Genomic DNA, 17,513 nt, shown 5'->3' on the forward strand with positions numbered 1-17,513 from the left:
ATAGATTGGATAAAAATGGTCTCATTTAAATTATGTTGTGCTACAATAATATCCCCCGAGTGTGTTCTTCTGGCCCTCCACCATATGTATAGCTTCAACACTCAGATGCACATGTCAAGCTAGGGTTTATCAGAGGAATCTGCCCATGTGTGAGCCACTATCTGCTGTCAAGGGTTAAAAGAATGAGCATAAGATAGGCTGCTCATAATGGCATATGGTAGCCATTTTGTGTGAAATTTATAAAATTGCTCACCAACTTATTCTTCATAACTCTTGCAAGTACACATTGAAATTTAGTTATAGCCATATGCACATACATAAAAGTTATGACAAAAACCTTGCAAGAAACTAAAGAGATAAATGGAGATAAAATGGGGAAACCAAGTAAGATACATACATCAAACTGAGTAACATTGATGAGAGAATGCAGTGAAATATACATGGTATACATACACATACTTACATAGTATACATGTAGATGGTAATATATATGTGCACGTGGATAGTATACATAGCAGCGTGAACAATCTAGTGAACATAAAATGATTTGAGATATTCTATCTCATATTCACTAATGATTTGATATATTCTACCTTATATTCACTGAGAAGATCTTAGCCTTTATTAGGTGATGGCCTTGACTTTTTTATTTGATTGTTGAATATAGAAGACATCTCTCTCACACAGAATCCTTATTTACATATAGTCAGCAGAACTACTAGATAAAATTAATTATTTCAATTATAGCAACGCTTCTTGTGTGTATGTGCGTGAGTAAAAAAAAAGACTATGCACAAGGTGTGACGAGGAGGTCTTACAAGTCTCCCCTTAAATTTACGATCGTAGGGGACATGCTTAGTCATATAAGAACTTTTAGTATTGAAAGTGGACAATTTTTTAGAGCTATATAGCATGCGACAATGGACCTACATGGTGAGCATTGAGCACTCGCTTTCAAATTCTTTTTGAGCCTTTTGGTCCCCAATTCCCATTGTACTTGTGAGTTTTTTGGTGAATTGGGATTTGGCCATACAACAACGACTTTAAGAGTAGGGTCCACTTCTTTTTTATCCAAGAAAACATCAGTTTGGAGAGACTCATCAATAACAAACGATAAAAAACTGGAGCTTTAGGATGTAGCACAATGTCAACTAAGAGGTTAAGGCTTTGCACATACAATATGTTTTGTAGTGTGAAAATTATCATGAACCCAATGGCCATTGAAACAACAAAATGAAGGCTACCATGGCAAGCAAAGGCATCCCCACATCAACAACACCATGCTTGTGAAGGTAGTAATAGTCACCATTCTTAAGGCCATGCTAATGCCATGGGTTTCTTAAGAAACAACGTCAAGACTTTATAACTGTGGAAGGATGTCATCCTCTTGGAGAATCAGGTCCCACTCATTGTTCTAAGAAGGCATGGTCAACTTCTCCCTTCTACAATTTTTTTTTTTGGGGGAAAAGATCCTTCTATTAGTTATTGAAAAGACAGCCACGAGAAGGGCTAAAAACCACCACGGAGGGCTAGATACAAACTCGCCTTATGTATAGGGCGGGAATCAAGTAATCAAAAGAGGGGAAAGGGATGCTTCTCCTCCGGTTGGCCGCTCTATGAGGAGAAGGCCATCTCATACAAGGGGAGGGGGGAACAACCACAGGTGGAAGGGGGAACAACCATAGGTGGTCTGTAATGCCAAGGGGATTACCACCTCTATCAGTGAGAAAAGGGCCAGGCCGCTTGAGTCTCAAGAAAGATTCCCGCCGCTTTCGCATGCAGTCAGATCCACCGTGCAACTTCCCCCACTGACTGCGGAGGGTATATATGATATCGAGCCAAATGCTCCTGATAAACTTTGCTGGCGGCTTGTGGGTACCCTCAATGGCTTCGCTGCATTGAGCTTGCCATATGTGCTAGGCTGCAATGCTACTGCGAATCTCCCATCTTTGGCAGCATGAGCCTGGTTCGCTAGTGGTCTCTGTAGGTGGGGTTGTGATTGGTATTGTCGAAATGATGGTGAGAGATCTAAAGGGCTAGCCCTCCACCATCCTCCTTGCAAGCCCTGACCACCTCAGCCTTTGTGGCCCAAGCAACAATGCCCTATGTAATGATCCGGGTTGAGGCCGTGTCCGTAGAGTGAAGATGCAGAGAATCCGCCACCAAACCTGCTGAGCCTTCGGGCAGTGCTGAGACTCCTAAGGGTGGTCGCGCACCTCGGGCAAACTGCTATAGCTGATCTCCAACTGTCAGCCAAGTGTTGACCACCAAGCTCCTGTGAGCCATCAACCAAAGAGGGTTATCTTTCTAGGCTGAGAACTATCCCAAAGCCACTTCCAAAAATCTGAGAGGAAACGCTGTGAGAGGCCTTGTGACTGCCAATTTGTTGCTGTTGCTGGGGTGCCATCAATCTCTGGTGTAAGATTCCTCCCCAGCCTCTTAAGATGTCCAGCATCTTCCCCTGTAATCAAATCTCTCTTCAGAAATATAAAAGATCTTGTTTCTACCAGTTTTGACCTAGAGAGAGAATCTTCTAGAGAGTAGTAATTCAGTTTTTAAATATTTTTGGATAGAAAAATATCTCATCTTATTAAAATAAGTTTCCCTGAAACAGAAGTTCAAAAAGATTTTCAGAAGGTGCATTAGAAATTAAGTATAATCTGTTCAAGAGGCATTATCTTGAGGGTCAAGATTTTTTTAAAATTTTAAATTAAGGTTCCTATGGACCAATAAGATTCATCCAAATGTAGGGAGGAGATAAATAGAAGAATAAAAGAAAAATCTTCCAAAAATGAGTAAATACTCACATAAGATGAAGAGTTGACTAAGGACAAGGTTAATAGTTAAAAAAGAGAGATATTTAGGTGAAATGATGCATTTTTGATACCTCAGTATGGGGGAATTTCCCTCATGAAGGAGGTGCCTATTTCACATGCTTGAATGAGTTTTAAACTTTCAAATAATGAGATATTTTTATCTCTCCTCTCTCCTGTTTCAACTAGATCCAAAAAGTGAGCAAAACTGATCCAAAAATGATCAAAAATTGACCAAACTGATCTGAAAAATTCTAGAATCAGTTGGCTTGGTTAGAAGCTCACTTTTTCCTATAAATAGAAGCCTTCCCCTTTGTTGAAACTCAATAGTGTTTTGCACTGTTACCCTACCTCTCCCAAGTGCCAAAAACAGTGAATTTTACTCATATTTCATTAGTTTTTGACCTTTCCTCTTCTAAAAGATTGGTGGCCACTCTTGTTTCAAACAAGAGTTAAACCCTAAAACCATCAAGCCAAAGGAAAGCTCTCAAATTATCAATGTAAGTTGCAGATTCTTCTCTTTTCTAATTCTTTTATGGTTTTTATGATTTTTGTCTTCTCTAAATTGAATGGATGTTATGCCTCATTGAAAAAAGGCATTCCCCTCTCTTCTTTAGTAAATCCAACCATTCTTTATCCTAGATGATTGATTATTGGATGAAATCAAGTTTTTCATAATGTTCTCTTAAATAAGTAGAAAATGTTTACACTAGAATGGTTTAAATACTCTTGGTGAACTTCTAATTAATTTTAGTGAGTTAAAAATTAAAAAATGGTCAGCCATACAAAGGAGGTTATGGCGAGTGTCATTTTCATTCATGCATAGAAAGATGCATATTGATTAATTTTTATAAAAGAATGATTTTCAATAGAATTAAATTCTAGGAAAGATACTTATTGATAATTTCTTTATTATGAAAGTGTTACTTTCTTCATTATGGATTTTGTATGCATAAAATAATGCATAAAAGTATATTTTTTTCAATTACAAAAGAGTTACTTTCATCATGTTGATTTTTATGCATAAAAGATTATTTTTTTATTATAAAAGTGTTACTTTTATCATATTTGATTTTTATGCATAAAAGTATGCATAAAAGATTTTTTTTTATTATAAAAGTGTTACTTTTATCATATTTGATTTTCATGCATAAAAGTATGCATAAAAGATTATTTTTTTATTATAAAAGTGTTACTTTTATCATATTTGATTTTTATGCATAAAAGATTATTTTTTTATTATAAAAGTGTTACTTTTATCATTATTGATTTTTATGCATAAGAGGATGCATAAAAGAAATTTATTTTTATTATAAAAGTGTTACTTTTATCATTATTGACTTCTATGCATAAAAGTATACATAAAAGAATATTTTTTTATAAAAGTGTTACTTTTATCATTATTGAACTCTATGCATAAATGGGTGCATAAACATGTGCATAAAGGATATTTTTTTATATTAAAAGTGTGATTTTCATCATAAATGATTTTTATGCATAAACATATGCATAAAAGATATTTTTTATATCAAAAGTGTGATTTTCATCATAAATGATTTTTATGCATAAACATATGCATAAAAGATAATTTTTATATCAAAAGAGTGATTTTCATCATAAATGATTTTTATACATAAACATATGCATAAAAGATATTTTTCATATCAAAAGTGTGATTTTCATCATAAATGATTTTTATGCATAAACATATGCATAAAAGATAATTGTTTATATTAAAAGAGTGATTTTCATCATAAATGATTTTTATGATGATAAAAGTGTGACTTTCATCAGAATTGGATTTTATGCATAATTAGATGCATATAGAATCTTTATAATTAAATAAGGGTTCTCCTTAATTCTCTTAATTTTCGTAAAAATTAAAAAAATGAATAAGTAGATAATCTATGAGAAGAAATGCTACCGTTTCATATTCACTAAGATAGTAATGAGAAAATTCAACTAAACTATCGAAGTCGGAGATCGAGATAAATGATTATTTTATTCCTCATAAGAAATTCATGTTTTAGAGAAATCTGTAAGCAATCGCGTCGAACGAAATTTAGAAAAAGAGAAATTGATATAGTACCTTTCGAGAAAGATAGTTTAGGAAGAACCTTTCCCAGACCCAAACTCTGATTCAGACTATTGACCAAGACCTTCCTTCGTCAATTTCAATCAATGACGATGTGCCCAGTTCAGGAAAAATGTACTCAAATCTCCCACCAAATCTGAAACTAAGTTATGACTTTTGATTTTGATCTGAGGATCAAGTTAACAGAATTTGAGGAATTCTGTTTGGAATTCAGACCTGGATCTAGAAGTATTGGGATATGGATTTAAGATTATTCATGGTTTTCAAACAAAATCAAAACTGAAAATTTGCATAGAAACCCTGTTTTCTTAAAGGACTGTCTTACGCCAGAATGCTGGAGGGAGCATTTGGCATATATGTTTATCTAAGGGAAGTTCGGTTGTTGCATTAGCTGGCGGGGAGTGTTCGAGGGACAACTCATGCGGCAAAAACCTGCCCAGGTCTTGGCCAGCCTAGGTATGGTGAAAAATGGTGTGCTTCCGGTACGATGGGTGAGGGCCGACGAAGCGGTTCCTGAGTGAAGTGCCAGGACACCTAAGGAGGATCCTGGAGGGTTCTCACCAGGCGATGCACGGGCTCGCGGTGCTTAGGACACCCATTCGTATGTCGAGGAAGATATATATATGTATGTTGCGAAATGATTATTGTAATCTGTTACTGGATCTCGTTGGTGGCTGACCAGCTGGTCCCAAACGGAGAGTCCAGATTGGTACTGTTTTTGTGAAACAAGGGATTGAATGGAAATTTTGAATTATGAAATCTGTGGTCATATTTGTTTTGTCAATGGATTATTTTTATATTAAAGTTTTAAAGAGGAGTGTGTGCGTATCTGTTTTCTAAAGCTAAAGTTAAGAAAGGCATTTCAATTATGGGTGGGTGAGTACTTGTTTGGATCTACCGATTCTAGTGGGCAGGGTGGTGGCTAACCCATGGGCCGGATGGGGTTAGGCTGGAATTAGTGGAGTTTTAATAATCAAACTGAAAAATCTTAGGATTACGCTAGGATTCGAGTAGCTAGTTAATTCCCTGATAAATTTCTCAATTGAGTGGATCAACGGCTGTGCCTGATCTTGATCAGGAAAAAAGCGTTGAAATTACTCAGATGATCAAATTATATCAGTGATAGTTTCCTTCTATCTGGTTTATTCAGGTGAAGGATAGTTTAGATTAATCTCGCAAGAAAAAAAAATCGTTAAGAAAATTCAAAAAGGTGGAATCGTCCCCGCTTTTCGGGCATAGGAAATTTTCCCGGTTTCGGTTTTCGGAGTGACCACCAGCCTAGTCTCATGCCCGGACATTCGAGAGCGAGGCCTCGAGTGAGAAACCTTGCCCCGTGCCGGAGGGGGTTGCTTCCGCTCTGTCAGCTACTACTACCGGGAGTCCGGTGTGCGGATGGGGGCAGAGGGATCTCACATCTGGCATCTGGATCCTGTGGCCTAGCCGCACTGTCTATGCAAAGAAGGCCACCGACCATATGGGCCTACAGGGTGAGCATCTCATATATGCAGTAGATTCTTTGGCTCCTTTTCTTGCGCACCTGTTTAATCCTCCAAGGGAATCTCAGATCTCTGGAGATTCCCTACATCTCCTGAAAGGTAAGCTGTTGTGTCATCTCTGCAAACTCTGAGTCAAGTAGCTTCTCCTAAGTGTGGAGGGCGAGAAGTCTCAAGAATGGCTGTCACACAGTCTGTCATCCTTCCTTGCTTCAGTATTTGTTGGCCATTGGTTCTTTTTCGCAAAAGATGTGAATGTAGATTCGGTAGTAGATGTTGGTGGTGAGGTACATGTTGGTGTGAAGGAAGGAGCCTTGGATTGAGTTGATGGTGAGGTAGATGTTGGTATGAAGGAAGGAGCCTTGGATTGAGTTGATGGTGAGGTAGATCTTGATGGTGAAGTAGATGTTGGTGTGAAGGAAGGAGCCTTGGGTTGAGTTGATGGTGAGGCTTCATCCTTGCGGCACTTACGTGTAGCATATTGGTGTTGAGATATCGAGCTCATCTAGTGAGGCGGTGGACACTGATGACCTGCCTGGGGGATAGGCCCCACACTTACACCACTGGCATGGTTGGTGAGATCATGGGTGATATGCGGCCAGTGGTACATTCAAATCGGTTCCCATAGCTAATCAACCTTCTCTACGTCATCAACAAAGAGCTCGAAAGCCATGATGAATTTGTTGCTACAATCAAGCCAAGCCTAAGGTTACTTCAAGGTGGTTTCCCACTCGTCTTTTTCAAGCTCAAGGCTTCCACCACAGTAACAACTAGATTATGATTCCGAAGCATAATCAAGTCATTCTAAGACATGCTAATGTATAAGCCTTGCCAACACCTACCACATCCATCAGTTCAAACACAAACAATGGAAAGCAGGTCATGATAGAATCTTTGCCATCCATCCCTCACAAAGTTTGGATTCCCAAAAAACTTTAGACATTGGACTCTATCGCAAAAAGGGGGGGGGCTTTTACTTCAAAATAAAAGAGGCTTCACATATAGCTTCTTCATCGAGATCACCCTTATCTCCCATGGCCTCTCACGATGATGAATTTGCTACACTAGAGATGCTTGATGTCTCACCCATAATTGCGCTTCCCACATCTCCTCCGGAGGAAAAACCAATAAGTCCGATTCAGTCTTATGAGAGTCCCTTACCACCCTTACAACTCGATGTCAACATTCCATGGTGCCAAAGTGTTCCTCATAGCACCTACCTCATTAAGAAAAATGAAAAGATTGGCTTCAAAAGGCATACATCACCCTTCAAGAAGTCTATGGATGATGGGAAGGAGGAAGGGGGTGTACAACCAGCTTCTATATTTGTACCCCCAAATACTATTTTTTTCCCTGACAACTTAAGTCTACACACACAGAGTGGAAACCTATTGGGAAAAATAACTCCAACATGTACAGTATGTATAGCACTTATACCAAATACACAACACATACCACATTATAAACTATTAAAAAAAACCCATAAAAAAGAAAAGGAACTAAGCACACATCTAAGAAAATGAGAATGCTTAAAATATGGTAAATGAGGTTTTCATAAATTCTTTGCATGATCTATAGGTCTCGAGCAATGGATTTCACTTGGCATGATACCGATGCACCTATTCTGGATCCAGATTATTAAGAATGGTATTATTAGGGAGTGTCAAACATACCACCTTTCTAGACCAGAATGGTATTATTAGGGAGTGTCCAACATACCACCTTTCTAGACCTACTCTCGTTATGTTTATGCATCTTCAAGAGTGACTTGTTGTTGCTGAAATACTTTCATCAATTTGTTTTTATTGCAATTCCATCCCATTTCTCCATGCCATGCATGTAAACGACATATGCTCTTTGCCATGTCCCATCTTTGTTAGGCAATGTAGGACATATTTTTGACGCTACGGGACTACATTACTCCAATCCATGGTAGGAGTGATATCGCAAAGTCATGATTGATGACCTAGGTATTCTTTACGTGGTTTGTGGACCTAACCAAGTAAGAACACCCCAAGAGGAGGCAATCGAGCAAGAGCGTTGCCTTGCACTCACCCCATCACTTTATGAGATGCTATATGCTATTACCCACACCATGTCCATTCTGGGTAGCAGTTGTCACAAATACGGAAGCGTGTACATAGAAAACCTTATCCCATACATACCAACATGGCATCATACATAGCTCTGACATCATCATCATCATGATTTGTTAACCACTCAAACAACAATATAAAAATTTGCACAAAGACATAGCACTAGGGGCTAAAGTTGGGCCAACCCCCCCTTGAGGTATCTTTATTACTAATAGAGTGTTCCAGTACAAGAGAACGAGTGGCAGAGAGTAAACACTCTTCAAACTGGCACCAGCAGATACATTGAGAATATCATGAAAAATAATTCAAACAGTAGCCTGAGTATTCAATCTCAAGCTTCCAAGAGCCTCTTGGGCACAACCACACTCTAGTACGTGATCAAACCCGTTAGCAGTGATGCTGTCCCGAATAACCAGCCATGAAAACCTTGGCTCTGGCCACTCAAAGGTCCCACCCTTTGAGCCACAGGCTTCCTGTAGGTTTATAGATTTTTTACCTTCAATTCTGTCGCAAAGAACATTGCTGAATTGGACTACATAGCCCTGTTTTCAGCCCACAAACATGCTGTAAAATTCACCCAACGAGATGAGGTGAGTGCTCTACTATTTTCCTTGAACCACAAGCCTTTAGAGCATCAATAATAATCAGCTAAAATATCTGCTATATAGCAGTCGACCAGCCCTGTAGAGAGGCTAGAAGTGGTCGCCTACTTCCAGGGAGAGAGAGAGAGAGAGAGAGAGAGAGAAGATTCACTTTTTTCCTGTAGCACCTATGGGGGCAGCCGACCAGCTATAAAGCAGCCATGTTCATGGTCGACCAACTCTCTTTAGCTCCCTTGCATGCCTTCCTCATAACTGGCACTAGCCTTGCATGCTCCACCACCAAAGACAGCTGCGAAGGGGGGCGCCTAGTTGATTTGGGCCCTCTTCCCCATAATAGCAACTCGTGGAGCGTTTCTTGGCTAGAGGGATGCCCACTTTGACTATTGGCCAAGATTCGTTAAAAATTTATCCCTTTGGATGTGAACACCTTAAAAATTGTCCACCCAAACATAAATGTGTGAGAACAATTTATTTGCACGCCTAAATTAGTATAATAAAATATAAGTTGTAAATTGAGTTTGGGGTCACTTACCACCTGCAAAACACATAAGACCACTGCCTTAGTCCCAAACAGGTGTGCACACACACATCCAGAGGGTTTCCAGGTGTCCTCGGAGCCCATGGAAAATCACAGGCAGAAATACTAGGCATTGTCCAGGCAATCAAGACAAGTCATTCATGCATGTCAGCACACACAAATGCTTTATGCATAATATTCTGGATTCCATCTCCCAACTTATTCATCTTGTACCAAACCCGCCCATACATGTATAAAGAATGCTCACAAGGTATCCACCCTTCCATGAGACCTCATCAGCATTCCAGGAACTCTCGCCAGGGTATCCACCCTTCCATGAAGCCCTTCCACATGTACTGAGTCATGCCAAGAACTCACACTAGGATATCAATCCTTCCATGGAGCCCTTCTACATGTAGCCAATCATGCCAGGAGCTCACATGAGGATCTCAATCCTTCCATGGAGTCCTTCCACATGTAGTAAACCATGCCTGGAACACACACCAAGGTCTATACCTACCCTTCCATGATGTTCTTCTACATGTGCATAGTCAAAAATATGATATCTTCGTGGGTTCTAATCAGTTGTACGCAACTGAAATGCAGACAACTGATTAAACCATGCCTGGAACACACACTAAGGTCTATACCTACCCTTCCATGGTGTTCCTCCACATGTGCATAGTTAGAAATATGACATTTTCTCGGCTTCTAATTAGTTGTCCACAATTGAAATGTAGCCAAATAAACCTGTAGAAGATCCGGATAATCCTTGAAGTAGTCTTCATCTACCCATTTTGCATCCAGAGCGAGGTAGTTCTTAAACTTGACAAGGAACCTGCAGATAAGCCTGCCACCATTATCTTTCCGTTCCTTATGAAACACAATCTGTTCCGGTTGAAGCATTTCTTCAAGCTCATCAATTTTGGGTTGGTCCTCAACAACTGGCTCAAGTGGCTCATGACCCACATATTTCTTAAGGAGGCTAACATGAAAAACATTATGTATGTGCCAATGTTCAGGCAAAGCAAGCCTGAAAGCGTCCTCATTAATCCATTGTCCAATACCTGGAATGGCCCATAGTACCTCGGAGACAGCTTTGGACACTTGCCTTCCTTGCCAGGTTGCTTCCAAAGGTGTGCCTTCTCAAACTTGAGAACCATTTGCCTACAATGTTTATCTGCAGCTTTCTTATGCTTTTCCTGAGTTCTTTATATGGCTGTCCGTACTTGTGAGAAAGCTATATCCAGATTCTAACATACTCATCCGCATCAAATATTTCATTCTTTGTCCGAAGGATAGGTGGAAGCACCACCCTACCATAAACAATCTTAAAAGGTGCTTTCCCAGTCGAGGTGTGCACCGTATTGTTTTAACCAAACTCCACAAGAGACAAGTACTTCTCCCAATCTAATTTTTGCTCAGCCACAACATTTGAGCGAGTCAAGTATAAGTGAATTTGCAATTTCACTATGTCCATCCGTCTGTGGATGATAAGCTGATGAAAAATTCAGCTTTTATACCCATATTATCAAATAAATCCCGCCAAAACAAACTTGTGGTTCTTGGATCCCGATCCCCCACAATAGTCTTTGGCATACCATGATGCTTGAAAATCTGGGCCAAGAATATCCTTGCCATGTGCTCAGGCTTAATATTCCTGCTTGCTGAACCTGTCTATGATGGTCCATATGGCGTCATTCCCCTCCTACATTTTAGGCAAATCCATGATGAAATCCATAGCTATGGACTCCCATGGCTGATCTGGAATAGGCAATGGTTGAAGCAAACCGGGTGCCTTATGCTTGTCAGACTTCACTTTCTGAAAAACCATACATTCATGCACATATATGCCTATGTCTTTGCGCATGTTTGGCCATAAAAAGTACCTTTCCAAAGCCTGGGTAGTAGTGGCAAGAATTCCTTTATGCCCTGCATATGGTGGTGCATGGCATTCATCCATCACCTTACCCCGTAAATCCTTATGTACACATAAGAGATTTTGCATCATCAAATATCCATCCTGTATGTAATAGTTTGGGGCTGAAATGCCCTGTTGTAAATCAGCCCATACAAGCTGAAAATCTTCATCCACATCATATGAATTTTGCATATCAAAAAGATCCTAATGATAAGCAACAGTGACAACATGTACTTGTGGCCTTCTGGAAAGAGCATTTGCCACTACATTATTTTTACTAGGTGTATGCAAAATATGAAAATGAAACATAGAGAGGAAATTTTCCCATCTCATATGCTTCTCTGATAATTTAGTTTGCGTCAAAAAGTACCGCAAACTCTGATGATCCATTTTGACAACAAATTCAGCCCTAAGAAGATAATGCTTCCATACAGTAAGGGCATGAATCACTGCCAATAGCTCTTTCTCATCATAAACCTGCAAGTGGAGTTGTGCATGTTGAAGATGCCTAATCTCAAAAGCTATGGTGTGTCCTTCCTGATTCAAAACACCTCCAATGCTATCCCCACATGCATCACACTCAACTAAGAAGGGTTTATGTAAATCCAGAATAACCAATACTGATCTTGATATTATACAAGGGTTCAACTTATGGAAAGCTTCCTTATCTACATCATCCCACTTAAAGACAACTTTCTTCTTAGTGAGGTCATGTAAAGGTGAGGCAATCCTAGAAAAGTGTCTAATAAACCTTTTGTAATATGCACATAATCCAAGAAAACTTGTGACGTGGTGAACCGACTTCAACTCTAGCCAATCCTGAATAGCTTGTATTTTTCTTGGATCCATGCATACCCCATGCTTGGATACAATATGTCCAAGATAATGAATCTCAGATAAGAAGAATTCACTCTTCTTACCATGCTGTCTAAGCTCTTTAAAAACTGTCACCAAGTGTTCTCTATGCTCTTCCTTTTTCTTTGAGAAGACAATGATGTCATCAAAGAATGTGCCAGTAAACTTTCGATGTTTTCTGAATATGTGGTCCATCATTCGATTAAAAGTGGCGGGAGCATTAGTAAGGCCAAAAGGCACTACCAAAAACTCATATAGCCCAAAAGCAGTTTGGAAAGTCGTCTTATGGACATCTTGAGGTGCCACTCTAATCTGGTGGTAGCCACTTTAGAGATCAATGCGGCTAAAACATGCAGACCCAATTTATCCAGAATATCATCTATGCGTGGAATAGGAAACCTGTTTTTAATCATGATTTTATTCAAGGCACGATAATCCACACACATGCGATATGAACCATCCTGTAGACTTTTTCATTACTTTGCGGATTTGTACATGACTGACAATTGGTATGGTGCTTCCTAGAGCACAAGCATCTATGACCACTTCCCTACCTCTATGCAAAAAGGAAATTTTCTTGGACTTATTGTCCTTCTTTGGCTCTATACGAGCATTCCAGGGCATTCCCAACAATACATCACATCCCATGAGAGGAGAAACCAAAAAGTTCTCATGATCTAAATAGCCTTGGATATGAATGTGGAGTTTCCCAATGAGACAGGAGTTACATTAACCCCTTTACCAGCAAAGGCAACATCAGCGTTCATTTGCATACCATAATCTGATACATTTAACCCAATAGCTATAGCCATCTCCTCACAGATGAAGTTATCTATGGGGGATGCATCATCAAAAAGGAAAAGAGCTGGCTGATCCTTCAATTGCCTCCAAGCCTTGCATATGGTTCTGCTGTTAGCAAGTTGCCCCGTATTTCCTTGAACATTAGGAATTACATTCACATTAGGCTTCTCAGCTTTGTCTCATGTATTCTTGGGATTATTTGGACACTTAAGATATACGTGGTCCTTGTTGCTACCACATCCAAAACATTTCCCATCTTGAACATACTCAAGCCTTTGCTGTTTAGACAGCCCAAGATCCAAGAATTTACTCCCTGGCTTCTTAGACAAGCCTTCCTTTATATCAGAAGAACCTTTCTTGTCACTTTTATGGGGTTGTCCCTCCTTATTCTGGTCATAACCAACCCTTTTGATGAATCTGAAAATGGCATGTTTTTTCGTAAAACATGCAACCATTCCGCCTACAGTAGCCGAATGAATGAGTTTTTGAAGAGTCTGATTCGAGTACACTCTAGGCTGTCCTGTATTACTACAGAATGCAAGCCAGCTTTGAACTTTCTTAACCCTATAATTAAAGGAGATAAGGCAAAAGGAAAGCCATCCTCTCATTGGCTTGTATTCTTTTGTGCTAATTCAATAGAGTTCTCTTCTTCTCTACTCTCCTATGCTATTGTTTTCTTGCTTTTTTTCATGTGTTTACATTAGCCTATTGCTTTCTTGCTTGTTTTCATGTGTTTACATTAGCCTAGGTGGGCTAGAGAGCTTGAGAACCTTATTTTTTTGTTTGTTTGCACCCAAATGGTATAAACCCTAGAAAAAAAGGAGTTAAGGCAAAAGGAAAGCCAACCTCTCATTGGCTTGTATTCTCCTATCCTAATTCAATAGAGTTCTCTTCTTCTCTACTCTCCTATGCTATCGCTTTCTTGATTGTCTCTTGCTTTGAGCTTTTATGTGTTCTTGCTTGCATGTGTGTAAGAGAGTGAGTGTGTGATATTGAGTTGTGAGGAGGGTCGAGCTTCCATTAGTGTACAACATCACAACAAGGAGATTAAGCTGTTGAGTGCGATGCTACCTACTACGAGGATTGATGAGCCACAAGCATTCACGGGGTGAGTGACACACCCTGTCCGTGCATTAGGTGTTAGACCATGCCATATTGGTTTCTCAATTGAGCTTCCACATGCTCTCGAAAGGCAGTGAGGCAAAATCCCACTACAAGAGTCAAAAGTGGTTCAAGGTAGTATGTTGAGGCCCTCATGCAACCGTAAGAAGGAATCCAAGTGGGTTTATGGCAATCAACTCTACCAAGATTTGGCAAGATGAAAGAGGCACATTTGTGGTCCCTCAACATTGAGAGCAGATAAGGTCATAAAAAACGTTTCAAGTGAAGGTTCTAATAAATTTTGAACCTAAATCATGCCAAGTGGTATGTCATAAAAATTTATCCCCAGTCACATCAATGAATGATATTTCAAAATGAGGAGGTTGAGGAGCTTATGGATGAGCTCGTGGAAGTAGAATGCGTTATCTTGGAAGATGTGACCCACTCCCCTTGCACTATCTGCAAAACAACCATTATCACAATAACTAATTTTCAATCCATGATTGTCAAAGCTAAATGTTATTTTGGAACTAATCTACATCATGTAAATTTTTATGTGATCCCCATAGGGATAATAAAAGAAAGTATCATCCTTGGGAGGGGATGGATTGCAACCACCACTAATTGTATAGTCACCTGGTGGAAAAGGATGGCAATACTTGAGCTTCCCCATGGAATGGGAAAACATGGAATGGTTATTATTTCCTTGGTGAATTAGGGCACCCAAAACTATCAACATCCTAAGCCTCTTTCTTCACTTAAAAAGCCATCACCTTAGGTAAACCCCTAATACTCAACACTCCTCTTGCCTCACCATATCGACCACCCCTTCAAACTATAATGGAGATCCAAAAACTTGTTGACAAAGATAAAGACCACCCCCAAACCTCAACCTCAACAACCCTTCTTCAGGAGGTCTCAGGCCATAGAGAAAATTAAGACAAACAACCCCCAATTGACCAAGGAAATTGTGCACTTACAGAAAGTGAGAGTTTTTGGGTTTCATGACCACCATAGATAGCACATCCACCCACCACCTCTAGCCAAAGTGGCCAGAGAGAGATCTTGAAGATTATAGTTATGGGAGAGCCACCCACTAATGCATCTATAGTTTGATACTAATGAATGGCAATGATATGATCCCTTCGCCCCTAAGGATGTCCTTGACATCCCCTTCTTTTAGTACATAGTCTATCTTTGGGCCATAGGATTTAGATGCCAAGGTTGATAGTACACGTAACAACAATAATACACTGGCAAACACAAGTTTGTCTCTAGGTTGTATGATTTAGATGCCAAAAGTTGATAGTACATAATAGTATGTCTCTAGGATTCAAAGGGAGGTTGGGTAGGGATCTCAGTTTTGAAATATTTCATGATACCAGGTAACACAGTTTTGAAATATTTTTGGATAAGTATTTTCTCCTAGTCAATAGGAAGAGATCCCCTGAAACAGAATCTTAAAAAGAATTTTCCAATGTGCATTAGAAATTAATTGAATATGTGAATTGGACATCTTGGTCTAGGGGTATATAATTTCAAAAAATTTTGATTAAGGTCTAAATAGTGTTCAAAAAGAGCCAATAAGGTTAATCCAAGTGTTGGAATAAGAAAAAGGCAAAGAATTAAAAAAAATCCCCCAAAAATGAGTAAATTCTCACATAAAATGAAGAGTTAACTACTAGTATTGGGTTTATTAGTAAAAAAATAAAAAAATTTAGTTAAAAAAATAAAATTTTTGACACCTCAAAATAAGGAGAAGGGCTCATGAAGGAGGCGCCCCTCGTCTCTAAATCACACGGTGCATTTAAGAGGGGGTTCAAGTGGGATCGACAGCTGAGGGGGCCCGATTTTGGGCGGGGCCGATCCGGGCCATCGGATCTCTGAAAGTAAACTAGGGCCGAAAAAAAACTCGGCCTGCGAAGTAAACTACGGATCCTAGTTTACTTCGTAGGCCGAGTTTTTTTTTGTAGGATCCCTAGTTTACTTCGCAGGCCGAGTTTTTTTAATCGGGGGCTTGCCAAATTGCCTAGTTTACTCCAGTTCCCGAGTTTGGACTTATAATTTTTTTGCCTAAGTCTCAAATTGCAAAAGAATGATTTGAACCCACAACGTGCCGCTAGAGAGGCCATAGTCTTACCATTAGGCTATAATTTTTGCTAGCTAGTGTGTTCGGCCTTTATTAATATATGTGCGCGGCAGCCCTAGTTTACTTTCGGACCCTAGTTTACTTTCGGGGATCCGACGGCCCGGATCGACCCCGCCCAAAATCGGGCCCCCCACTTGAACCCCCTCTTAAATGCACCGTGGCTTTTAGACACGAGGGGAGGCGCCTAGAAATCACATCAAGGGGGCATTTTTAATTCAAAAAATTTGAGATATTTTCATCTCTCCTCCTTTAAACCAAATCGAAAAAGTGAGCCAAACTTGTCTAAAATGGATCAAACTGGAGCTGAAAGCCTCTAGATCCTAGTTGGACTTGGTTGGTGGCCTCCCTCACCTTTAAATAAGCCCTCATTCCTTTGTATTTTCATCTTTGTGTATTTACATGCCATTATAATCTTCAAATTATAATGCCCTCATTCCTTTGTATTTTCATCTTTGTGTATTTACATGCCATTATAATCTTCAAATTAGTGTAATTTTATTATCCCTCTATTTTGCCTCTTCTTGGGAAGTTTTGGAGCTTCACTAATCTTCATCCTCTCTTGGAGATTACCCTCTTCATCTTGGTGGCCAAGCTTTCTCTTGTGGACTTCACTTCTCTCTAAAGAATCAAGCCAAAAACCAAGGGTAAGCTAAATCAATGGTGTTTTTCTATCTTTTTCAATAGTAATCTTCTTCCCAACCTCTCTAATGCTTGGGAAGCATTTTAATCAATGGTTTTTTTCTTAAAACCAAGCTTCTAGTGATTCATATTGTTTAAATGGATTAATGCTAATCTTTTATGTTTAAATATAATTTTTTGATTAGTAAATCTCTCTTTTAGAAAGATTACTCATCTTTATGGTTGAATCCTTCTTTGAAGGATGGATCTTAGCATTAATCTCATTTTCTTAACCAAAACTTTAGGCTTAACAAGCTAGAGATAGAGATTAAGCATTTTTATGATTTTTATTCTAATTAAAATAAGGATTAATTCATTCAAGCTTGTTTATTATTTTCATATGGGAAAGATAATGGGATATTTTTTTAAAATAAATAAGAGGTTTAAATGTA

This window comes from Cibotium barometz, chromosome 9 (genome assembly GCF_041138505.1).
Source record: "Cibotium barometz isolate CiBa-2024 chromosome 9, ASM4113850v1, whole genome shotgun sequence".
In the NCBI taxonomy this organism is placed as follows: domain Eukaryota; kingdom Viridiplantae; phylum Streptophyta; class Polypodiopsida; order Cyatheales; family Cibotiaceae; genus Cibotium; species Cibotium barometz.